General features: G+C 34.2%; 1 long non-coding RNA gene across 1 annotated transcript in view; it reads right to left on the bottom strand.

Moving 5' to 3' along the window:
• LOC118184858 (uncharacterized) overlaps positions 1–26,054 on the bottom strand; it is a 50,244-nt gene extending 24,190 nt beyond the window's left edge. The window contains exons 1-2 of the long non-coding RNA XR_004757494.2: positions 25,911–26,054; positions 11,241–11,501 (exon numbers count right to left, since the gene is read on the bottom strand). This is a non-coding gene — a long non-coding RNA (uncharacterized LOC118184858). The remainder of the gene's footprint in view (positions 1–11,240; positions 11,502–25,910) is intronic.
• Between the last annotated feature and the right edge of the window lie 231 nt (positions 26,055–26,285).

Below are 26,285 nucleotides of genomic sequence, written 5' to 3'. Positions count from 1 at the left end.
TTAACAAAATTAAAATTTTTTGCTAACAAAATAAATAATATGTTAAATAAATTTTAAATTTCGCTTATTTAGTAATTTTCTAAACATGCATAAACAATAATAATAATAATATCCCAAAGAGAAAAAATTTCGAAACAATACCTTATCTGAAATTGAAAGGTTACAGTTTGGTTACAGTTTGCAATAAAAATACTTTGAAAACAAAAAATATTATATTTTCTAACTGACGTTCATTTAAAATAGTTCAATCATGCTTAGTTAATCATTAATTAACTTACTTTAATTTAAACTCCAAGAAATTATGAAAACTAACTTTTCAAAGAAAACTCTCTAAGTAGAGCTACTTGAGAATAAAGGCTGAAAACTTAGTCGCTTTCTTCTATTTATTAAATTTTTGTCCGGCGCATAAATAAAAATACATTTGTTTGTGTGTAAATGATTATAAAGTTCTTTTATATTTTAATACATTCTGACACCTGCTGTAGTTTCGATTTTGATAAACGTTTGTAGTCTTGGCGAGGAATTAATAGCTCATGAGGGCGTTAGCCCAGAAGGACTATTAAGCTCGAAACGACATTTTTCGTTGGTCTGTTTAGATGTCCGTTTCACGTTTCATATTGTTGCCACCAAATATTATCGCCCCGTTTATATTTAAAGAAATTAAATTATGAAGAATCTGCTTGAATGTACGTATGTTTCTCGCATTGTGAAAAAATAATTAGAGCCATCAAATTTTGAATATCGTAGTTCTCTACTCGAATATGGGAACATGGAAGCCCGAATTTGGAATTAGTTTCATTGTCTATTTCACATTTTGTAAACGTTTAATGAATTTTTGATTAATAAACTCAACTATTTCAAAGCGGGCACTATACGGCAACACTATACGGAAAAAATATTTTTATCTCCAGCACGCGAGACTGTGTATCGGAAATTATAAAGATATGCTCTTTTTAATATTTTTAGCCCAAATGCTCTCGAAACATGTATGAGTATGGAAATAAAAAAAAACGCCCTCTTGGGCGTAATACAAAATCTAAAAGCTTTCAGAATTATTTTTAAAAGAAATTATCTTCATCATGGATTGTAGATATTCATAAATCAATATAGTTTTTTTGTGAAAAAAGTACACCGGAACAAAGAGATTATTCTTAGGACAAATGATCGTAACTGAGATTATTTATTTTTTGACTAGTACGATTAAAATTTATAAACTCTGCATCTTCAGATTGTTTAATAAGATTTATATCCCACTGTGAATAACTCTTTTATAGATTTTTAGATTTGCATGTGCTCTCCCAGTGAGTGAGGGATGCCCTTTGTGTTTTAAGATTAAGGTTCAAACAATCTGTCAAATAATTTCCATAAATGTTACGAAAAGTTCATAACTATTTCGTTAAAGACAGGAACAAGTTCAAAATTTAACGTTTCCTTAATTAAAATTTTATGAAATCACCTTGTTCTAGTTGTATTTGAAGTAAATTAGTTAAATGCCAATGCTGCTTTGAAGGATATTTTTTCGCATCGTTTAATGTTACCATTCGGTTAATGTTATCAAAATAACCGCGTGCACAAATGATACATCTAATTGTGCCTTCTCTATCAGTGCTTTATTTTCTCGAGTCAAATTAATTGTTAACGATATCTTTTGCATTTGATTAAATTTTGGTGAACAATAAATTTTCAGTTAAGTTACTATGTACAAGACGTATTTACTTCTTACAAAATATTGTTTCTAACGCAAAGGAATTTACCGATTAGGAACTTTCTGGGAAACGGCCAGACCATCAGACGCTATGCTGCTTTGAAACCGTAAATACTGTCTAGAAGATAGCACAAGCGGTGAACCAAATTTAACAGGTGAGAGTAGAAAAAGGCAGTCACCCAAACATCTGTCCCTCAACCAGGATTCAAACCTGGCCTATCACTGCAGCATTCAGTATAGCAGCCGAACTCAAAACTGGCAACTATGAATTTGCGGAGGATCTTATTTTCAGTGTAAATTTGTTAAAACTGGTTTCAGTTCCATATCTGTGTAAAAGCTCTGAAGCGGTGATTTTTTAAAATTGCGCGTTGCAAGCGGTAGAGACGTAGTTACCTTCAAGGTTGTTTATTTCTAGGGTATTTTCGAAAGGCTGCGATTATTAAGCACTTATTCACTAACTTGTGAGATCCAGATCTTATAACTTTGAAAGAACATTTAAGCTTCAGAAGGAAAAAGAACGGCTTGGGCGATTTAAACGACAATGCACTCTCATTACATATAAGTTTGAAACAATTCACTGAAGCCGAATTTTCTTTTCTTTTCTTAACTCACTATTCCTTCTGATGAGTCCTTCCCAGAACAGGAGAAAAGAACTACTGTATCATCCTCTCTACTGTATCATCCTCTAACTGCAAGCTTTTATCGATATTTATGACCACAGAGCAAGCACACATTTTTGTGATTTCATTCCAAACTCTAAGTTGTTTTGACCTTACAACAGTTTTGCACATCGATGTAATAGATATTTCTTAAATCGGAACTCTTGGATTTCAAGGCTTCATATGAAATTTCTTGTGATGATGTATTCAAGGTGAGATTTCTTGCGATGATGGATTTAAAGTTTCATGTGATAATGAGTTTCAAGGTTTTATGTGATCATTATTAAAAATGACAGTAGAATAGGATGAATTCTAACGAAACAGCAAGAACATCCGGATCCTACTTTAGTGTGGTCCTAATAGCTTCGGTTACCTGTATAAAATTGTATTTACGAAATTTTCAGCACTGGCCGTCATGAAAATCGTGTACAATTATAGTAATAGTTAGTAGCTATTAGTCATGAAAATCGTGTACAATTTTACTATAGTTAGTAGCCGAAGTTTAGTAATAATCTTTTGATAATCCGATTCAAAAGACAAAACAATTTATATTTTCTCACTGAATGCCTAGTTTAATAAAAGAATGGCCATGGAACTATGTACTATCAAAGGGAAAATATTTAAGTTAGTACTTTAAATTTATTTTTTCCTTTAAAAGCTTTTTTTTAATAATAATGCACCCTTTTCACTCTTTTCGTAATGAAGCTGGGAGGAATTATCACTTTGTCGCTTGAGTATTTGCACCGTGTAAGTGTTTAACACATTCATTTCGCAAACGGAATATCTGTAGTTATTCGCACTGTAAAGCTCAGTAATCTTTATAAAGCAAAATATCGAATTTCTACAATAATATATATTCATGCAAAAGTGTACCTCTATTGTAAAACCATAATAGAAATATGCAGTGGTTAAAAAAAGCTGAAGATTTAAACATGTTGAAAGAGTGCCTTTACAATTACTTGATAATATTAAACAATTAATTAGTTAAAAAATTGAGATCTAAGCATTTGTTTCATAAATTGGTAGCTTTAATCTCAGTTCAGGTAGAAATTTCCTCGTGAGAATCGTTATTAATTCCACCATTTTGTTCAGATGTGACTTATCTCAAAACTCTTAACGCTCCAGCGCCTGCCGTTACCATGAAGTCGCAATCAATCAGTTCCTCTAACCAGAAAAACTAAAGCGAATTATTCCGAAGCTTTTATTTCTTTTTGTAAACAGTAAACGGCAACAAACAGCTCTTTACAATTGTAAATAACATAATCGGCTCTAATAAGTGGAAACGAATCATTGTAATCCATATTTTCTTACTACAAGCATAGGAAATAGAATACTATTACCTATGGGATTTGTGTTGCTATTTTTTTCTTAGTTATCTCTCTAAAATCGTTATTCGTCTTTAGATAGTGAAAAGATATATAAACATCAGTAAATTTTCTTATTAAATTAAATTGATAATTTTGGGTAATTTGCATGAGCACCATTTATTTTAACTTTATGAATTTTACAGAAATTTCATTGCTGTGTAAAATTGTACACAGCAATGAAAGTAATCTTTAAGTAATCTGTTTAAGGCAAAATAATAAAAATTTGGATTGGTACAAAGTAACCCACATTTGGTGAAATTTCGCTTTCCGCCATTTGTTTTTGACAAAACTTCTGACATTAGTTATACGTTTTCCATACTTTCTTTCGTACCTGTTTACAAAAAAGCAAATATTAAAAGGAATCCCCGGATTTCTTACGGCTGAGGCTTTAAACTGATGGCTCACCGGGCTGCGAAGCAATTTTGTGCGGCTCGCGAGAAAATTTTAGTTATGTATTTGTTGTTAATACCGTGCTAAAAATTTGGAACAATAACTAAAGCAATAAACTTCATCCGCGGACGAGCTCTGAATCTTAAGTTTATTGCATTTTTGAAGAAACTGAAAATTGGACTGAGTTATCTCAGAGAAATGATTTAGAACAGTGAGGTAGGTATGTTGAGGAGTTGCATTGAAGCGATTTCTTGATTTAATAAATGAAAATTTTCATGCCAAAAACAAATAAATAAATAAAAGCATCGATGAGCTACATTATGATGCACGTATAACAGATTTTGAATATTTTGTTGACTTAAACGGATATTTAAATCTGGCATTATAAGCTTTTTTATATTAAATTGCAGTTACGGAAAACACAACATGAATCAAAATATTTTGCACATTTCTTACGCCGTAAATCCTGCCCTGTTATTTCAAATGAAAAATATCAAAAATGTGCAAGAAAGTTAACATTATTATGACAAGAATTTGAAACAATTATATTCATTATCTTGATTCGTAGTATAATTTTACATTATTTTAAATCAAGAACGTGAATAAAGCATCAGAAAATTTACAAATGAAGCTATTTAATTTACCAATATGTTACAAATTTTATTCAAGGCTATGAAAGTACAAATTTGATTCGTTCTTGTCAAAAGAAAAAATAATCTCAGTTATGAATTTTGCGGTAAGAATAATCGCTTTTTTGGGAGTACATTTATGTGACCACCGTTTACCGCAGTTTAAAATGATTCTGAGAAAAGATGAACATCTATAATCCGTGAGAAAGACAGTTCTTAGTAATTTTTTATCAAAGGTTGCAAATTTTATCAAAATTAAAACGCCATCACGTCTCAAGTTGCAGTAAAAACTAAAGGAGTTTATAATTGTTTACATGCAAATATATGTGCCCTCTTCTAAAAAAATAAGCAACAAAGGCGAAGCACGGAATAACACAAAAACTATTTAATAGATCTGCGCGAAATTGATCCAAAAGTTGGGTGTGGCATTACAAAACCACGTAACGAAGAATAAAGCAAAGACATCCAAAACCACATGTATTACCACCACATTGCGAAAGACCAAATGGGTTGCAAGAATGTGCAATGGAAACATCACGTTGATAACAGGTATGATACCCTGTAGCTTGAATGCATGCTAGACAATGGCAAAGTAAGCTGGCAAATTTGTCGTTGACCATTTGTTATGGCAATACCGCCCAGTAATGCACTCCAGAGCTCGCGTTGGAGCGATCTCTCCCACACATGCTTTATGGCAGGGATTCTCAACCGGTGGTACGCAGGAGAAAATAGGTGGTACGCAAAGAAGCAAAATAATCCGTTTTTATTTTCTCAAATATTCTTTAAGCCATAGACATAACAAAATTTGGCATAAATGATGTTTTTTAAAAGGAGTACTAGTTATGAAAACTGCATTTAATAGAAAATAAAAATAAGTTCCTATAAAAAGATAATACGTAGTATCTCATTAGTTCTATATGAGTTGATCGATTTATAAGATTGAAAAAGGGGTAAATATAATATGCATTTTTTTTCCTGAAGGAAATATAAACATCAATAAAGATTTTATTATCACTTTAATTAAACCCTACTCTGAATAGTACACTATATACATTTCAACTGTAAATTTTTTAACAGTACCCATCCATTATTGGAAATTTAGAAGATTTCATCTGGATGGAACAATACATTTTTCCGCCGGAACTCAGGTCAACCTCTTTCTTTGATAGAAGCGTCAACACGGACTTGAATCTCGCTGTGCACCTTACTGTCGAGGATTTTACCTTTTCCCAGATGCTCTTTCTGTATCCCACCAGATACAAAGCATGATCTTTTTGTTAGTCAAATTCGCTATGCGACGCTGCGGACGGTGTCACCAGACGATGACCAGCCCCCTTTTTGGCCTGTGTTGTTGAAGTAAACCCACTTTTTATGACAAGTGACGATCTGGTCCATAAGTTTGTCCTTGCATTGATATTCGAGCAGATTAGCGCAGGCTCGAACACGTCTGTCGTTATCTGCTTGAGTCAGCCTATGCGGCACCCAGGGATTGAACTTGTACGTCAAGTTTATGCGATGCATAGTGAAACTAATTGGCATGACCCTAACATCTAACTTTTTAGAAAGCTCTCGTGTGGTTGCATACTGATCTTCTTCCACAAGTTCTCGCAGGCGGGCGCCATCAGCTTCAGTAGGCCGGCCAGAGCGCTATGCTTCTTGAATGTCACAACCCTTGTTTTTAAAATTCACGGTACCTTCACAGTGTCATATGATACAACATTAATACCTAAAGCTTTACAAATGATTTGGTGGCATTCTGTAGATGACGTTTGAACCAGAACAGGATGTAAATGATGGTTCTAATCTGGTAGCGTGATAGTTCCATTTCAGATACCTTGTACGATATATTTTACAGCACAGTGTTTGAAAGCAAGTTTCTTTATTTAAATGCCAAATATCGTTTCCTAAAGTATGATAAAGCACGCTAACGTGAACTACTTTGACAGATGATATTTGCGATGGCAAGAAACTTTTGTTAAAACCCGATATTTAGCTAAATGTTAAATGGGCCTGTCCTGTAACCTCATTTTTCCGGCAGAGCTTTGCATCTCTCTTTAATAATCTTTTAATTCTCTTTCTTTAATGTTGCACTATAAAAGAAAGCTTTCAGGTTACATTATAAAAGAGACACTATAATTTCACTAAAATTATTTACGTATATACAAAAATCATAACAATGTGTATACTTACTTTAAAATGCTCGACAATTATGCTGAATGTCAACGAAATCAGAGAAATTGCTCATGTTACATTAAACAAGAGATAGTATAATCTCACTAAAATTGTTTACATACATTATAAGGTATTTCTCCCACTTCCCTAGCGAGCCTTCGTGGTGTAGTGGTTCTGCACACTGCGCCGGTATACAGAGGTCCGTGGTTTGATTCCCGGCGAAGGCGGTTGCACATTTTTCATCTTTTTTGCTTCCAACTAACCTAATGATTCTACAACATACAAAAATTGTAACACTACGTATATGTACTTTAAAATCCTCGATAATTATGCAAAAAGAAAAATAAATTTATTTTTACTATTATTTTTACTATTTATGATTATTATTATATTAATACTAAGATTTTATAAAACATTTTTTTCAGATTTAATAAGATTTTGTGTAACTAAGATTTAAGACAAAATATTAATTTCTTTTTTAAATTGTTAGTAGCATTCTAAAATGATTCCTGTTATAAGAAACATAATAATATAATATACTCAGAACTACAGATCTACAGAACACCTACAGAACTGTTTGATATGATTTTTGACAAGTTTGCTACAAATAATATTGAGTATTTCTTAAGAAAATTACTTGAGATTTCTATGAATGAAACAGCAGAGATTTTCTTAAGACTAAGGTTCCTGCGTTTAAATCCAGTATTTTACATTACATACGAAGTACTTTTTTATTTAAGAATCAGGGAATAAAATAAAATAACATTGAAACGTTTCCCTTCTCTGAAGACCACTTGGTCACCCGCCCTAAAAGAAGGGACAGAGAACCCTCTGCTCGCCTCGGCCGGAAGAGGGGAGTGGAAATCCCCCCTGGTCGCAGGTGGGAGTAGGAAGAGATTGAGATGTGAAAGAGGAAAGAGCGGACGCTAGTTTGCGCGCTCTACTGTAGTGAAAATGTATTTTAAAGTTTTCTAAATTGTAATCTGTAAATAGTTGTATATAAAGATAAATATTTAGCCCAGAACAGGTCTTGTTCTTTGACGGAGACACGACGATGGTACAGCATTACTATGATTATGTAGAATTCAGTAACATAATTAAAAAATAATATGTAAATTTGTTTTAACTTACTCAGCGAGCGCTGACAACAAAATTAAGATGCATAGATTTTCTCGGTGGGTTTTGAAATCGGTTTGAAAGAGTAAAAACAAAAAAACCCCCCTCACAAAAAAATCAAAATCTGTAAGGCTTCAGATTTTTAACGATCGCTCGAAAGAATTTAATATTATTTATCAATGTATTTTATCGATATAACTGATAAACGTTTAACAACGAAATATTTTATAGAATAAACGTTATATATATTCTGCATATTTAAAAATGATGAAATATGTAACGTCACTGTATAAATATATGTTATGTTTTTATTTAGATATAAATTAAATGCATTTTATAAAAATGAATCATAATTTGATTGGTGCATAATATGTAATGGATCTACAAAAATATTTAATATTTTTAATTAATACATAATGAATTAAATGCAGTTTTAACTAAATAAATCAGATTAAAAAGTAAAAAAAAAAGTCTGCGTCTGTTTCTTTTAAATAGCTTAGTTTGTTAATTAACAGACAGAATAAGTATGAAAGAATAATATTTATTTAAATGGCAACCTACTCAAATGAAAAGTGAAACAAACGCAAATTCGTGTTTCGAGACTAATGGCTCAGGGGTAGTTTCTATACCTGCCGCCCATTTTATAGGCAGTAAAATTTCTATACCACCCACTCTTTCACAATAACTTAATATAGCGGAACCGCAGAAATGTTTTTATATCATAGTATAAAAGTATTTAGTAAAAAATATGTAGTTAAAATTATCCATTTATTTACAGTATTAAACTTTTAATAGACAGAAAATTCATTAGTAAACAACAAATCCATATAAATATATGGATTCAGGAGAGCACTGCGTGAAGGGGAATGGCAAAATAGAGGGCTATTTTTAAGTTTAACTTTAAGGGGTGTGTGTATATCTATGTATTCATGCATGCTTCTGCCTTCCTTCCATCGTGTAAGCTTAAATCGCACATTAATGGGTGGTAGGTACCAGATAGACTACATCTGCTATTAGCCCTTTTGCGTTGAAAATAAACTGCAAACAACTTTTATGTAACAGTTCAAACTAATTTTCAGGAAATACATGAAAAATTAAAACACTTATGATTCTTTGTTATCATTTCTTCTCTCGCTTCTATTAAAGGAATTAATTCTCTCTTTTTTCAATACTTTTCATGCCATCCAAACATATATGCGTTAACAATGTAACTTTTATTCATCTGATAATCACGAATATCTCACTTTCGTTTTCCATTTTTATTAAAAATTAAAACTGTTTTCTATTTCGTTCTTTTTCAGGCAATCTACAAAAAAGGCAGTTAAATGTGTCAATCAAGAATTCAAGTATGAAACATAAATTTTTCAATAAAAACTTCAGATGTTTTTCTAAAACACCTCGTTCTATATACGTTTCTGTAATCCATAGGAAAAATCTTTTCCTGATGAATTAACAGTCAGAAAAATCCAACTCTATTTTCTGTTGCAACTTAAACTGTTTGAATTATTATTTTTCCCACATACGATAATTACTTAACGAACGAGGCTTTAAGGTTTTCCAGTAAATAATGAAAGAAAATCAAGAATTAACACATTTTATCGTTTATTATTGGACTGGAAATTTTGGCTACGTATTAATCTAGAAATTAGCCGTTAAATTTACATTAGGTAACTTAACAATTTATTTTTACCTACTTTCCATGTTTTTAATATCAAAACAAAAAGCAAAATATTTGTGTATTTTATTTTTCTTCTTTAATTTACCCTTAGTTCAGACATGTCTCCTTGAAAATCTTTTTTAATACTACAGAAGTATCAGAAAATGGAATTAAGTTTACTGAAAATCAAACTTTACCTCAGGTCTTTCTCAAAGAACGTGTTTCTAGACTCGAAGATTAGTTTCCCAGCTTTTACTCCCTTATCGCTGGAAAGAAAACTTAACAATTTTGGAATCATTTTTTCCCTATATATGTGAATAAAATAAGAATAATCCTGTTTATTCAAGCTCGTGATAGGTATGTAATCATTTTAAATAACACGTAACTAGTCTCATTAAGTAAAAAGTTATAAAGATTTATCCTTGAGCATGTCATTTTTAATAGTAATGATTATGACGTTAAAAATGTCCTTAATAGAGTCTCCAGAGTTTTTGGAACATCATTACGTTACGTTACGCTATCATGAACAAATCATCAACTCTCCTTAACCAATGTCAATACTGCATGAACTATAAGGTGTTCGCTTTATCTTTCCACGCTAATCGCACATAGCCAGTTTTCAAATTGTTGATTTTCAGAAAAGGAAGGTTTTTTTAAAAATATATCTTTTGCAATTAATCAGTCTGAAATAACTTAGAAATTTAAAACAAATAAAGATTTTTTTAAAAATCTTCATCTTCGTTCATAAATGGGTGGGACTGAGCTTGTGACGTCACAATGTACTCTCGCATTTAGGCTACGCATACTTTGTATTTTCTCTTAAAAATAACAATAATGAATTTTTTATTATTGTAAATTGACATCAAATTCTTTACTTTAAATTTACATTTCTAGCATTTAAGCTTAATTTTTAAGCTTCAGCATTTATACAAATAAAAAAAGATTTTTTTTAAATTTAAATTTATATTGTGGAACATTTCCATTTTATCATTTCTACAAATTACCTTATTGCCACGTAACGACAGAACCCCTTACATACCAGTAACTAGACAAATTTCATTATTTTCTAAAAATTTTAAACTTTATATTAATAAAAATAGAGAAATATTTTTATTCCATATGAACATTATACACAGCTTTCATATCAGTTTCTTAAATTCCGAAATCACGTCATATTCTCTGTAGGCATACTAAAATTCTACACATTAATAAATAAAAAAATCTAATTTCTCACAATGAAAGAAAATATTATAAAAAAATAAATACTAAAAATTTCGAACAAAGCAATGCTTCGCATACACACATATTATCAAAGAACTCATATTATGAAATGCCATTACGATAGCAAACACTACGTATTAAAATAAGGAGGTAAAAGTTACTTAGAGGGTCAAAGTTTACAGTTTTGCTACTGCTGAGTAGATCGTCGGACGCGATATTTATCTTTTCCTTTTATTTTCTGGGATTACATAATATATCAAATTCCAATAAATTCATTTTGCAGTTGACAAAAGATTCATCTCACGTCTTGTGTTATAGTCTTACTTGAAAATAGAACTTCCAGGGTCATTCTCTGCGATTTGGCTTGTCTCATAACCATGAGAACTACAGCTACAGCAAACGGTTCGTCTCGTTTAGTTTTTTTCTCACACTCCGTTTCTGTTTAACGTGTTTCGATTTATGAAAGGCCTGCAGTTGAAGACTGACTAGAACTACAGTATCAGATGAGGTGAAGGGAATACGTGCTGTGCTGTGATGACGCCATGCGTTACGATCTACAGATGGGAAGGGTTGAGCTTGAAGTGCCTGTTTGAAAGAAACAAACTATATTAGTGTTACCAGATGGCCGGCATTTTTAACTGCGTGCGTGATTTGGTCGGGTGTATTGCGGCTAAATGAACATCTAATTAATCAGTTTCGGCATTAAATGCATGATACAAATACACATCTAATACAAAGGATTTTAAACTATAGACAATATTTGGTTTCCGAAAGCAGTGGATTATATCTGTCAATACTAAAAGAATGTTTAAGTTTGAAAGGGAATTCCAGACATCCGTATACTGACTTAGCATACAAAATGTAACAAAGGGTTTCTAAAGAATATGCCAGCTAATGGAGGAACATTCAAGAATGGGAACAGAAATAAGAATCCAAACCATCTACTTTATTTTTTCAGTAGATATGTTACAAAACGTATGCAATCTACTTTTCAATATTTTGAATATAATGCTGTCATCGTTATATAATTTTTTCTCACTTGTTCACATAACTTTTTTCTCTTGTATAGGTTTACGTAACGTACGTGCTGAATACTTTCTATTGCCTAAAACTAATTCAAGTACGTATATTAAATATGTACATGATATATAAAAATGAACCTAAAACTAATTTATGCACTAATGTTTGTGAAAAATGCAGCACCATGAAGGAATTATCGGAAATGAATTAAATTTATTTCACATATTGCTGATAGTGCTACAAATAAACGATCAAATTTACAAGACCAAAAAGCAAAAGAAACTTCGGAAATCAGTGTGTCCTCCACGCGGAGCGATGAGAACTTGTACGCGTCGTGGTATTGAATCATACAGGTTCTGAATGTAATCCTGGGGAATGGTATTTCATATGGCTTCGATCTTGACGCCAAAGTGCAGTTTTAGTGTGTGCACCACCGGCTGTAAGAGCGAGTTGCCGCCAGATAAAATCTCACACATGCTAAATAGGTGATATATAGCAGGCTGTGGAAGAAACGAAATTTGTTGTGCCCTAAAGAAGGCTTTTGCAGTCTAATAAATATGTGCACGTCATTATCCTGCTGAAATACAGCGCTCGGAATGCTTCGAAGAAAGGTAAGAACTTCTGGCTTCACAACTTCCCCTATGTAGCGATCACTGTTGAGATCGACCGCAGTCTGCACTAGATAGGATCAACAATTATACCCAACAGCTCCCCACAACATGATGCTAGCCGTTTGTGCAGTATGACGCTGGATAACACACTGTGAAAGCAGATGTTCCTCTTTGTAACTTCTTCTCTTTGTAACTTTTCCATCATTGTACTCCAGATTGTAGCGAGATTCATCGGAGCGTCTAACTTCTTGCCACAGGGGTCGCCACTCACTATGTTGCCGTGCCCACTGAAGTCGGAGGCATCTGTGATTCAGCGACTGGGAAATCCTCCCTAGCATGCAGTTCATGCTGCTGCAGACGGTGACGAACCGTGGAGCTAGACAAGAAAACTATAGACAACAACAGACGGTAACCCTCGAGTGTTTTGCCGTAATTAAATAAACTAAAACCAATCTGGTTGAGCTGTTTATGGAAATTTAGTCCTTAATCGCATTACCATCTTGGCATAAGGAAAAGCGATTTTATGTAATGTTTCCTTTAAATCTTGTGTTTGGGCAAAACACTTGAGGAATATCTGGCTAAAAGGAGAGATGCCTTCGTGGAGTTTTAGGGTTGCCTTAAATAGCAAGGAAGGCAGGGTTGCCACATTTGGCGAGAAATTGTCTTACGACAAAGGTGGCGACATATCATGGACGAATGGAGAAACTTCTAGAACGAATTCTTACCGGTTTAGCCCAGAATGTTCTCGAACACAAGCCAAATGCTATATAAACCCTGCTGGTCCGCAGTCAGGGTGTGCCTCATCTAGAGTGCGAGATACTGGGCTTCATTCTAGTTAGTATCGAGTTGGTGTCTCGTCTAGAGAGTCAATCCCTGCGGAGTCGATCCAGTTGACAGCCGGGCAGCGAGTGCCGAGTGGGTCGTCGAGTGCGCCGAAAGAGTCTCGTAGTGTATCGCGGTTAGTGCATCGTCGAGAGAGCGTGTTGAGCTCCGGGAACGACTGAACCAAAGAGTCGGGAGCTATGCTCTGTGTGTCGTCGAGTGCATCGCGAGTTGTAGCGTGGAAAGTCTCGAGAGTACGTGGAGTTCCGAGAATGACCAAGCAGAGTCGGGAGCTGTATTCTAGTGCTTTACCGTGATGCTGTTTCCACCGTGCTAGCCTGATAACCTGGAGGCTGTGTCGCTGATCGTGTCGGCGCGTTTATAATAATTCATCGACGACTGTAAAAATGTGTTTTGGAGCTGTCCTGACTATACTGGCCAATAAAGTGTGTTTCGATACTTCATCAAGTAGTTTGTCATTATTCACTCCAAATTCTCACGAACCCCGTACGAACGTGAAGGAAGAAAACTCACTCAACATAATTTAAAAGATGCCTTGAGCTTACACAGAGCCAACACTTCTGGCTTAACTCAAAACAGGTGATCATGAACTTAAACTAAAATGTAGTAAACTTAGCCTAACGACTCACGGGATATTTTAACTTGCAGGAAGGCTCTGACTCTACAATTCGGCGGAAACAAACTTAATGGCTAGGACTCAACGCCACAGCAATCTAATCGCTAGTAATTCAAAATAGCAATGTGGCCTTCAGGCGGGCATAACACGTTCTCTCTAACGAACAAAAATCACCTTCCAAACACCTTCCCTTAAATAGCACTTCTTTGTATCTCATTTGAATACACGCGCGCTAATTTATTAACATTCTAGCATGAAAGTCTGGGTGAAAGCAAGACTAAAAGGAAAGTTGATTTTAAAAATTAACTGTTAGTTAAATTAAATACACCTCCACACTTGTTAGCACATTATTCTCCTAAAATTAATAGATATATAGATAGATATACTAATAAGTTAAATTTTATATTACGAGTAACGATATATTTACATAAAATAACATAAAAAAGCGTTTTATATGTTATTCAAACGATTTTAATATGAGGAAATATGAGTGTTAACAAACCACCTGGCTCTTTAAAACAGTTAGAAATGGCAAACAGTTAGAAAGAATTTTTACCATAACTTTGATTGTCGAGCAAATTTTAGCATGCAAATTGTTTTAAAATCATTGCAAAAAATCGGGCTTTGTAATATAAAATGTAAAATAGAATTTAGTGTATTTAATTATATAAAGACATTAATATTATCTTAAAAGTGGTTATTTTGAAATCTCAAAATAATTTGCTTTGTGTTATGAATGTTACTTTAAACTATGTTTAATTTTAATATTTTATTTATTTCATTATTATGTACTATTTTCATAATTATATTATCAGGTTCAATGTGGAAACGTGTCAATGTGGAAATGTCAAACGTGGAAGATTGGCCTTATAATAACAGGAAGCCGTATGTAGTACAGAGAACTGTGAACACTACAATACGTTTAAAATTATCAAGAGGATTAAACTTCTGGCCTGAAAGGCAACCAGCAACTGAGAAAAACTTCTAAGGTAAGCGGCCTGCTTCGACTAACTGCTTCCTCTCTCTCGCTTGGCAAAAAGCCACAACTTAAATACTTGGCGTTCGCCAGACAAACTTTGCATAAATACATTAACGCTTATAATTCTGGCCGGAAGTAGAAAATAAGAAGTGATAGTAAAGATTTAAAATAAAATAAACGTTAGTAAAACTTAAGTTCCTTACAATATTATATTTCATCTTAATTATGAATACTTTTAACTGTGACTAAATTTTTAACTAAATACTGCATGTCATTAATGAATTTGTTATTTTAGTAGATTTTTGTAATTCTAGAAGATGCGTTGAATTACAAAAGCTTTTTTTCTGTAATATTTAAGACAGAGATTAACAAGGAGTAAACAAAATAGATATAATATAGGCATGTAAAGATAATCTGTCATGGCGGCGATTTGGCCTTACGGCGAACTGCCCAGAAACGATTACCATTCGAGGAAAGGACCAATATGGCAGCGAGGATTTAATGGTCTGATCATGCATTAGATTGGACGGCGCACATAAGGGAAGAGATCTAAGAACTCAATGCTTGCTTTTTCAGGAGTGCAGTTGGCCCTTTGTTCATAATTTGAACAACAGCCCTCATCCATGTACGGCTAGTCTTGTGGATGATTTTTCTGAAACAAATAGGACAAGGATAATAGTGTAATGGCCAATCAGGTCTCCAGACATAAACACTGTAGAACATACCTGGGATGCTTTTGTGGGAGTAAATGCAAAACTAGGTATGACATTTCAGAAAAGTCCGATGTTATAGCAAAATATTTATACTAAAATATACTAACTATACATAAATCTACGTTTTTCTTCCAAGATATGAAAAACGCAATTTAAATTTCTTCAGTTGACCCAAGAGATGTAGAACTGTCTCACTTCTTCTTGTGCAGAGTGTATGCTCTAAATTTAAAGCCACATGCATAAATTAAGAATAAATTAGCTAGTTAAATTAAAAGTAAAGTAATTTTATTGACAAAGTTTTCAATATAAATTATTAACGTATTATATTAGTTTCATTCACAGGTATAAAAATATTCATGTTTATTCGTTTTAAGTTTATAAATTTTCAGCATTCTACTTCAACTGCATTTCAAAGATATAAGAAAATACTGCCGAAAGTCAATTGAGTGTAACTCCTTACAGATATCATGATAGTGTTAAATATACTCCAGGAATTAATTAGTTAGTTATTTAAGAACTTGATGCGTTTTAATTGCGGTGAAAGAAGGAAGTACCAGAAAGTTTCACAGCGAGCTCCAGTTAACCAAATAATCGGTCATCCAAAATATTTTGCTGAAATTATTTTAATCCAATAAGTGCCTTCGTTTTCGGTATATAAAAGTCTGTTTTTCAGAATTTTGAAAAATTCAAATTTAAATTCGCCAGTTTATTATATTTAATCGCATCAGTATTCAGTTGATGTGGTGAAAGATAACAAAATCTATTTTCAAACGGGATTGAAGAAAAGTCTCCATGTTTGCGAAAAACTCAGCATAAACCGTTTGATATCTTAGCTTAAGTTCCAGAAACTTCACCTGAATCCATTTAGAAACCAAAAGGCTCGAGTATGCACGACGTTTCCTAGAAACGAATAGAAATAAGATACGAATTAGGTGACAAAAACTCTTCAAAATCTCCCAGTCATTTTCGCTTCACTTGGTGGTTTAGTTTTTGGGTATTACGCTTTATAATCATTATTTACGTGTAGCTTGATAGAGTGAAATCTGCTTGATTCAATCAGTGTATAAAGTATTTTCTCCCTCCTTTCTGCATGCCTTCGTGGCGTAACGATAGCACCCTCGGCGTGTATTCGAGAGGTCTAGTTTCGAGTCCCGGCGAGGGCATTACGGTTTTTTTCGTGTCTCCAGCTTCAAAATAATGTAATGACACTACAGTGGCGCCCGAACTAAAAAGGTGGTGAATGATGATTCTTCACCACCAGGATTTGGCGATTGGGTCTGCTAATTCCCAATCGCCTCCTTTCTGCATGTCTTCGTGGTGTAGCGGTAGCACACTTGGCACGTATTCGTGAGGTCCAGGTTCGAGTCCCGGCGAGGGCATTCCTCATTTTTCACGTCTCCAGCATCTAAATAACCTAATGACTCTACAAGAGTGTATATATCAATTTTAAGCGCAGTAAAATATAAAACAGTAAGCGAATCCTACTTTTCGATTACACAAGGATGATGAAATATATGTAATAATTCAGAGTTTAAAAAAAATCACATTTTAGTTTTTGGATATTTCAGTATGCAAGTTGCTGGTAGGTAAATCATATGCAAATAAAAAAAATGGTACTTTTCTTCTGCAGCGTCCTTGGAGAGAATGTGGATTTGGCGAGTTTGGCGAGCACTGGCGAGACGTAAATGGTTATTAATCTGCGTATGTACGAGAAACAAACGGTTGCTGATCAGCGTATGTGCGAAAAACAAACGGTTAATTATCTAACAGGTTTTTGTAGCTGCCTTGTATCAATACATCTGTTTCTCATTGTAAACTTGTCTGACTTTAACTATTTCCAATTTTCTCAACCCTGCTCTTCAGAAGTGTAATGGACAAAAGGGTTCGCATAATTGTGCAATTTTTCAACAACTACCTACTGACCAAATTCCTGCGTGATTTGCCTCGTTTGAAGCAAAAACACAGCATATACGAGCAACATTTTACTAAGACACAAAATAAATTTAATATTTAAAGACATTAAATTTTTACTTATCAATTGCTTCTGTGGAATTCTGTCATTCGTCTTTGAAGAAAGTCCTTTGAATCTTTGAAGTAGTTCCCTGAGTCTGCTTGAAGCGAAGATTTCGCTTTGGCTTACTCGTCATGTTCTCATTGCTGCAGACCTTTTTTATCGCTACTTTGTTTTCGTTCTGCTTTGCATTGTCATTATTTAGCATTCGAGTGGCGACATTTCAGGGATATTTGAAGTTTTGTTTGACCCTCAAATAAATTCCTTGTCCTCTTCGTTTTTTCTTGCTCTCCCCCGTTATCTCTCTTTGCTTTTTGAAGCTTCCTCGATAACTGACCTTTCTTTTTCTTTCTCACATTTTCCGGCGTAAGTCCTATTACCGTACCAGATAGACTAGCGACTTATCGCTATGCCTGATAAAATACGACAAAGATTTGTGAAAGTTTTAAACAATCTTTTTATTCAGTTTCGAACTTGTAACATAAAAGGAACTACTTGTGCTACAGACAAGAATCATTACTATGTAAATTAAACAACAGCAAACACTCAAATAAATTAAACACTGAAATAATGTCTAAGACCACTTAATCAAATGGCTAATTTATAAGCTGGCTCAACATTTTACTGGAGCGCAAGTTTAAACTATCGGCTGCGAGAAAATGCAAAGCCGAAGTAGTTACTTTTAGATAGAGTTGTCAAAATTCTAACAGCAATACACAAGAGCCAGAAGCTCTCTGCCTGTAAGATTCAAAGCCCTCAACTTATATGCACTTAAAGCTAATTTTCTTTCTGTCGACGAATATGGAAGGAAAAGTCATAGCAAAGATGAAAATCATAATAAATGGTTCTTAACAAATAGTGCATTACAACTGAGATTGAAATGAAGAATCTTACTCCACCAGTAAAACATGATGGAAGTAGTCAGATGATCTGGTGATCTAAAGTACTTGCGGCGCTGAAAATATAAGGTTTTATTGATAGCAAATGGATGAATTTATTAGTTAAATAGTTTAAAATAGAGCTTGAATGGGTATATTCTCTCGTTACATATTTTATCAAAGCAATGATCCGAAGTATAATGCTGCTACTACAAACGGTAGACTTTGTACAAGTGTCCACATCCAACCAGCGGCCGAGCGGTAAAGTCGCTGAACACTGGTATTTCGGTCCGAGGTTCGAATCCCGCGAACGGGCTGGCTGCATGGACGTTTTCGTGGTTTTCCCCATGTGTAACGTGCATACGAGCCAGTTTCCCTTAGAAAGTCCTCCACGAAGGCATCCCTCCCCTTAGGCAGATAGCCCTAGTGTGCTTTGCTATAATTAAATACACCACACACCACACCACATCCAACCAGATTGTCTACTGAAGTCCAGACCTTCATCCTATTGAGCAAGTTTAGGGCAATGTTCAAAAAGAATTAATACATTTAAAATTTCCAACAGAAATGAGTTTAGACAAAAAAAATTGAATCAATTCTCTATCAAAATCTTATGTACATGACTAGAAGATTCAATGAAGTTGCACGAAGTAAAAGAGATTATATATATTACAAAAGTATTTTTAAACTATCGGTTTTAATATGTTTGTATGGCCTAATATTGTTTGGATCATTACTTTTTTAGAACTGCATAATTTAAAATACTTTAAAATAATTTTAAGACTTTTCGGTTTTTTTTTAGCCCTAAGGTATGACACATAAGAAAAATATTTCATTCAAGTTAAACATTTAATTACTGATTTGAAAACGTCTTTAGAAGCTTGATGTGCTCCAAAATGTTGTTGACTCATTTGACGCATTTGACTCATATGAGTGCCACATTTTGCCGTATTTTGACTCATATGTCTACAACCAACAACTGCAAAAATAATGGCCTTCTAAGGAGGACATGGTATGTAAAGTAGATCGTTGACTGGGCAGAGTAATGCTAGATTTGACAGCCGAGTTCCACTTCAGAATATGCTCGTTAGAATCTACTCAGAAGTACGGTATTTAGAAAGATGTTTAAAGGTTATAAAACTAAATATTTGTTGAATTATAGAACTAAAACTAAATTAAATAGAGAGTAATTTTTCTCATTTTCAGAAGAAATAGATTTTTCTCAGACTTATGATAATGAAGCTCTATATATTGGGACAACATAAATAAAAATTACATCACTGAGAATTATATTCTCTAACATGGCCGCTTCTACAGTAAATCAACATATGAGGTTTGTAAATAAAATAATGAAACTGATTTTCCTTTATAGTTTTCTATTGAATTAAAATTACAGTCTCACATTATCTTCTTCAAAGTAAACACCTTGGGAAGCCACACAGCGTTAGAGACAATTTTTTCTACTCTTCAGAGCACTGCTGGATTAGGATACTGGAATAGCCTTCGGTTACTGTAATTACTGTAATTTTAATGTTGTAAAGACCTTATTTTGTTCTAACCAGTTATTTTTATTTTAAAAAACGTTTCATTCCCTCTTGATTTTAAATTCCTGCCATTTAATTAAATTTAAATGATGTATATGCAAATCGAAGTGAACTTGGAAATTGTATTTAAGTAGCAAATTTTAAGAGTTCGCGGTAGAAGAGTTAGTTCTGAATTTATGCCGCGTGTTTGAAAGTAGCTCTGTATTTGATTAGTTGGTGTTAGCCACTTACTCTAGTTTATATCAGCGGAAATACCCGATGTCAGTTAAGTTAGATTGAGAGTAATGCATCTAACAACAGAGAGGACGGTACCGCTGTAATCCTTTTTTAATAACGATGCAAAAAATACGATTCATAGTCATACTGTTACGAAATGTACAAGGCGCGGTAAGATGGCTTCCCCGCAAAGCAGTTTTAGGGTTGCCATAAAATACAAGAAAGGCAGTGTTGCCACATTTGGCGAGAAATCGTCCATTTGGCGATAAAATTGGCTATATGCCATGGACGGATGGAGAACCTTCTGGAACGAATTCTTACCGGTTTAGCCCAGAATGTTCTCGAACATAAGCCGAAAGCTATATAAACCCTGCTGGTCCATAGTCAGTGTGTGTGTGTGTGTGTGCCTCGTCGAGAGAGCGAGTGAGAAAGATGTTTTAACTCGCACTCGCATAAAGTGCGAGTTAGTATCGAGTTCGTGTCTCGTCGAGTCAATCCCTGCGGAGTAGATCGAGTTGACAGCCGGGCAGCGAGTGCCGAGTGGGTCGTAGAGTTCACCGAAAGAAGTCTGTTAGCGTATCGTGGTTAGGGCATCGTCGAGAGAGCGTGTTAAGCTCCGGGAGCTGTGCTCTGAGTATCGTCGAGTGCAACGCGCGGAGAGTCTCGAGAGTACGTGTAGTTCCAAGAACGACCAAGCAGAGTCTGGAGCTGTACTCCGGAAAGCAGAGTCGGGTGCTTTGCAGGAAGCTGTCTCCACCGGTATTGCCTGACAATGTCGCTAATTGTTCCAGCGTGTTTGTAGTAGATCTTCGGCGACTGTGAAATGTTTATTGGAGCTGTCCTGATTAATATTGGCTAAATAAAGTGTGTTTCGATACTTCATCAAGTGTCATTGTTATTCACTCTAAATTTACGAACCCCGTACGAACGTGAAGGAAGAAAATATCGTAATAACTGGTGTCAGAAAGAAAAAAACGCAACAATACATTTTTCAGTTTGATGCAATATGGAACCCACATAAAAAATTTCGTTAGAAAAATAAGCTAATTCGCTCTCATTATATCTTCACCTCAACACCCATGGCACGCAGTTGGTAATAATTTTCGTCTTTCTAATAAAATGGTCATAAAAGCTTAAGTTCCATCCAGTATTTCACTCATATTCAATTTAAGTCGATTAAATGTGGCAAAATGTTTATCGTAATTAATTAGAAATCAATAACGAGAACAAATAAACAAACATTCTCCATTATATATACATATTTTGCGAAACATCCGATGTACCCGATGCCAGTCAAGTTAGATTGACAGTAATGCCTCTAACAACAGAGAGAAAGATAACGCTGTAATCCTTCTGTAATAACGATGCAAAAAATATGTCATACATTTTTCAATGGAACCCACATAAACAATTTTGATAGAAAAATAAACGTATTCTCTCCCATTATACCATAATTGATCATAATTGATCCGAAATTAATAATGCGAACAAACAAACAGACAATCTACTTTATATGTATCCGTTTAGTTAAAATAAAAGGCTGTTATAACCTTCATCTGCAGTCATCTGTTTATTTAAGATATAGCGAGAATTCACTACTTCGTCTTTCAGTGGGGTCTACAGTTTGTGTTCCTAAAAACACGTAAGAAGACTCTACTATGTTTTCTACTGTCCCGAAATGACAGGTACGATTTCAATTTTGGGAACAGAAAAAACATTTGCATATGAACTCAAGTTGGGGTAATAAAGGGGCTGAAGACCCACAGGGATGTTTCTATTTGCCAAAATCTCCTTCTCAGTTGGTCTTGAATCTTGACAACACACGCATCACTCTTTTTTTTTTTTTTTTTTTTTTTTTTTTTTTTTTTTTTGAAGTCTTTCAAAAACGTCTTGTCTGCAAAACGTCAACCGTTTTGCCTGGAGGCACATACTCATTGTGGATTACTTCTTTGCAATCGGAAAAGTAAATCAGCATGATTTTTATGTTCGACTTGCTTATTCTTGCTTTTTATGGTCTTAACGAGTTCAGGTGTTACATTCCTGGCTCTGGTGCTTTTGAATCACACTTGAATACCCAAGACTCGTCATCAGTAGTAACATGTTCCAGAAAATGAGGATCATTTTCAGTACGCTACAAATAATCAAGGCGCTTGTCCTTTATATTCTTCTTTTGTTTCCTGCGAAAATTTTTTGGAACAATTTTCGCACAGATTTTTCTTATTCCCAATGCATTTCTCAAAATCTAATTTATAATGATGTGATTCAACTCTTCTGATTGTCGAGGGACGATCAGAGCGCACAACGTCCCGAATTCTAACAACATTTTCGTCAGCTGGTAAATGCCTTCTCTGATGAGGTTCGTCTGCATTGGATTTCTTTCCTTCTGAAAATGCCTTAGCCCACCTAAAACCCAGGACCTTTGAAAAACTTTTTTCTCTACATTGTAAAAAACATTGAAAAAACATTTTCTAAGCATTTATTGGAGCTTTGCAAAAGTGCTCAAATCTGATAGCACATCATTAACTTGAAACTGATATCACTCATTTTCAGAAATCACTAGAAAAAGACAGTTTTAAAAAAAAAGGTCCTACTGACTTTAGCAGCTTAAACTTATACTGGCTGTGCATCGAATGTTCCGTCACCTTTTTCACCACCACAAAGGTGCAGTACACAGTGTTGCCAGATCGAACACTACGCTTTATATAGTCTCGTTACTTTAATTACACACGTCGTAGTCTATAATTGTGATAGGTCGCTTTGGAGAGATTTTACTTGAACATGTAAGTAATTAAAAAATCTCTTAAATGTGATAATGTTTGCTTTCAGTAATACTACTATTATTCAGAAGAAGTCTTTCCCGCTTTCCTTTCTTTGGGAGGGTGATATGGCCAGAATTACTTAGCCTGCGATTGACCTTGCAAAAGTTCCGTAATTTTTATCTCTAAAATGTGAAAATTAATAAAAATTAGTAAAATCATTTATCTGTATTTAGTGTTAATGCATATTTGTGTTTCCATTTCACTGGTAAAATAGTTTACGTCTAAGTAAAATGCTATCTGCTTAAAAAAATTGCGTTCAGTTAAAAACGCGCGACGATATTCCTTAAGGGTATACTAGAAACAATTATTTTATAGTGTGAAAATCAATTAGCTGAACAAATCTATTATTCGAACCTCACTTGATCTGAGCATTTCTTTCAATGAAACCAGTAGTAAAATTAATAAAGCAAGTAAGAGATTTATTATTTGCTTATTTATTTTACCTGTGCGTTTGCGTATTTAGAAACTAATTACGTTTTAAGCAACCAAATCGTTATTTTCGTAACTATATCTGCATTTACAACGTAACGTAACCACCCCATTTTCCTATTTTATCATTACGTAAGTAATGCAGCTAAATAATAACCTTGACCAAATTATTACAAAGAACTCCATTTCAGTTCTGATAACTGAAACCACGCAAGAGAGCCAAAAAATTAAAAATAGAAAAAAGAATAAGAGGTATATAATAAAGAAAGAAACTCGTTGTTGAATCAATCGCATTAGCATACGAACGCTCGCATTCGAACCGCATCAGAATGGGATCGGCCTTGCTTCTTATGAAACGGTGTTACTCAACTGATGTATTGCTTCTTTTTTCGACGCTTTGTTTCCAGCGAGAAACTCAGAGAGAGTTACGTAACGACCTAATTTGAATGGCTATTTATTTTGTTCGCTTAGTTCATTTCAAGGTTCTCCGTTTGAAACTCCCACGGTGTGTATCTAACACGCGCGTGTGCTGACTGGTCTGAAAATTTCGCCCGTAAATGTTTGTTCTTCGAGAAAGGGAGGGGATGAAACGTTTAATGGAGGATTAGGAAGTTTTCTGATTGGCGTTATGGCTTACTGCACGCCAGGTTGCGTGTTTCTTGCCGTAATTGAGAATGCAATCGCACGTGTTCCAACTGTCTCCTCATGTGCGCTCTTGTGCCGTCGCCGGTAACAGATAAGTTTCAATTTTTCACCACTTTAACAAGAATACTTTTTAACCTTTTAACCAAATTTTACGAAAATAAGTTTTGCGTTATAAAGTAGAGATGGGACCATGGTAAGTTTTGAGTAAGTGTTGCCCTAGAAACTGTCGACAAAAATAGGTATACATAAATATAAATATAAATAAAAGAAATCTCAAAGGGTTCATATTTTAACGGTAGCCCCATAGGACTTTTTTTAGGCTCTCGCTGAGTTTGCAGTCTACCAGCCTGCTAACGTATTTCTTCTTGTCTTTTTTAGCTGTAATATTAAGCATCATTTTCTTCGCACTTGCGCCATATACGATTCAACAACAGAATTACAAAATATTTAAAAACACTATATCTTTAGAATTCCCGATATATTGTTAGAGGTTGCCAAACATATTTTCATATTCACTATATTATTATTTCTTTAAAAGCTAGCTGCACACGCGGCCAACCGCCTAAAATAGTTATCATGAAAAAGTAAAGTATATAATGATTTTAATGAGCGCAGCTAGTGTAATTTCGAACAAATATTGGATATTTCTAATTAGACATCTCAGTTTAATACATGTTTATTTAAATCAACCACATTAAAAAAGTAGAAAAACTAGCCTTAAGAACTGCTTTTATTGCTTTTAAATAGCTTAGTTTATTGCTCAATAACCTTCCAGATAAAATTTGAAAGTATCTTAGGTTTTGCTGAACTGAAACACGCTGGCGCGTAAAAGCTAAAAGTATTTTATTTCCGGTCAAGGCAATAAATTGCTTTCGTAAACCTTAGATTGTTAATTAAAACTAACAAAATAAATATCTTATGCTTTTCCGAATGGCAACAGTGTTGCTCACTGGAGATAAAAATATTTTATTTCGAAGTGTTGCCACTGCTCGCTTCCGAGTCGTTGAGTTTGTTAATCAAAAAAATTCCTTAAACTTTTATGATATATGAAAAAATAATTAAAAGAATTCGAAATTCAAAACTGGGGCTTCCAAAGAACTGGGTAAACTGGGGCACATTGTAGAGTCATTAGGTTAATTGAAAGCAGAAAAGATGAAAAATATGCAACCGCCTTCGCCGGGAATCGAACCACGGATCTCTGGAATACCGGCCCAGCGTGCTACCGTTACACCACAAGGGCACGCTAGGGAAGTGGGAGAAATACCTTATATACTTCCCCTTTTGCGATTTTCTAAATTTTTCCCTGGGTAGGGAGACGAAAAGGCGGTTTTCTAATAGATCTTGAGAGCTGATGAAAAGGAAGAGATATTTCTAAGGCTAATTTCAGGTGCGAAAGTTTATCTTTAGAAAAAAAGAAAGATAAAGTTATTTGAATTTCGTAGGACGGTGAAGTGTTTAATTATCCCGTAATTTCATCTTTTCATAAAGCGAGTTTTCCTACATTTTACAAGGGATTTGTTCACATAATGGTCGTTTTCGCCTTACTAATTGATATAGTTCGAGTGCCTGAGTTCTGATTGATGAACTAATAATAGTAAAGAGTGTGAAAAAAAGGGGATATCTAATGCTCTTGATAAATTCTGAAGATCACTTCACGTGGGAAGACATACCGAGCGGTGACAAAGACGATGACATTGGTGACGACTTAAAAGATGTAACAGATGACACGGACAGCCGTTCCAGCAACATTAAACGATTTGAAGCCGCCGCAGTAGGAGTGGACATCAATAAGAGCTGGGCAGATTAAATGTACCTGAAAGAAGAAATGAAGATATCTAACTAGATAGCGTAATGTTAATATTACTTTGCATTATTGTTTCAATGTAGGCTTCTTTTAACTAAGTGATATTATAATAGTTATCGGTAGTTTATCCAGGAACACTTTTTATTTGTTATGTTCTTACAATAACACAAACATTCTTACCTTTGTTATATTCTTATCGTGTCAGCACATTCTTCAAAATTAAATTAGTCGCATAATTTTT

The sequence above is a fragment of the Stegodyphus dumicola genome, chromosome 3 (assembly GCF_044657685.1).
Source record: "Stegodyphus dumicola isolate Sdum_Otavi_A_Nest chromosome 3, ASM4465768v1".
Lineage (NCBI taxonomy): Eukaryota > Metazoa > Arthropoda > Arachnida > Araneae > Eresidae > Stegodyphus > Stegodyphus dumicola.
Note: the sequence above shows the minus strand (reverse complement) of the source record. Positions and strands in the feature narration are given on the sequence as shown.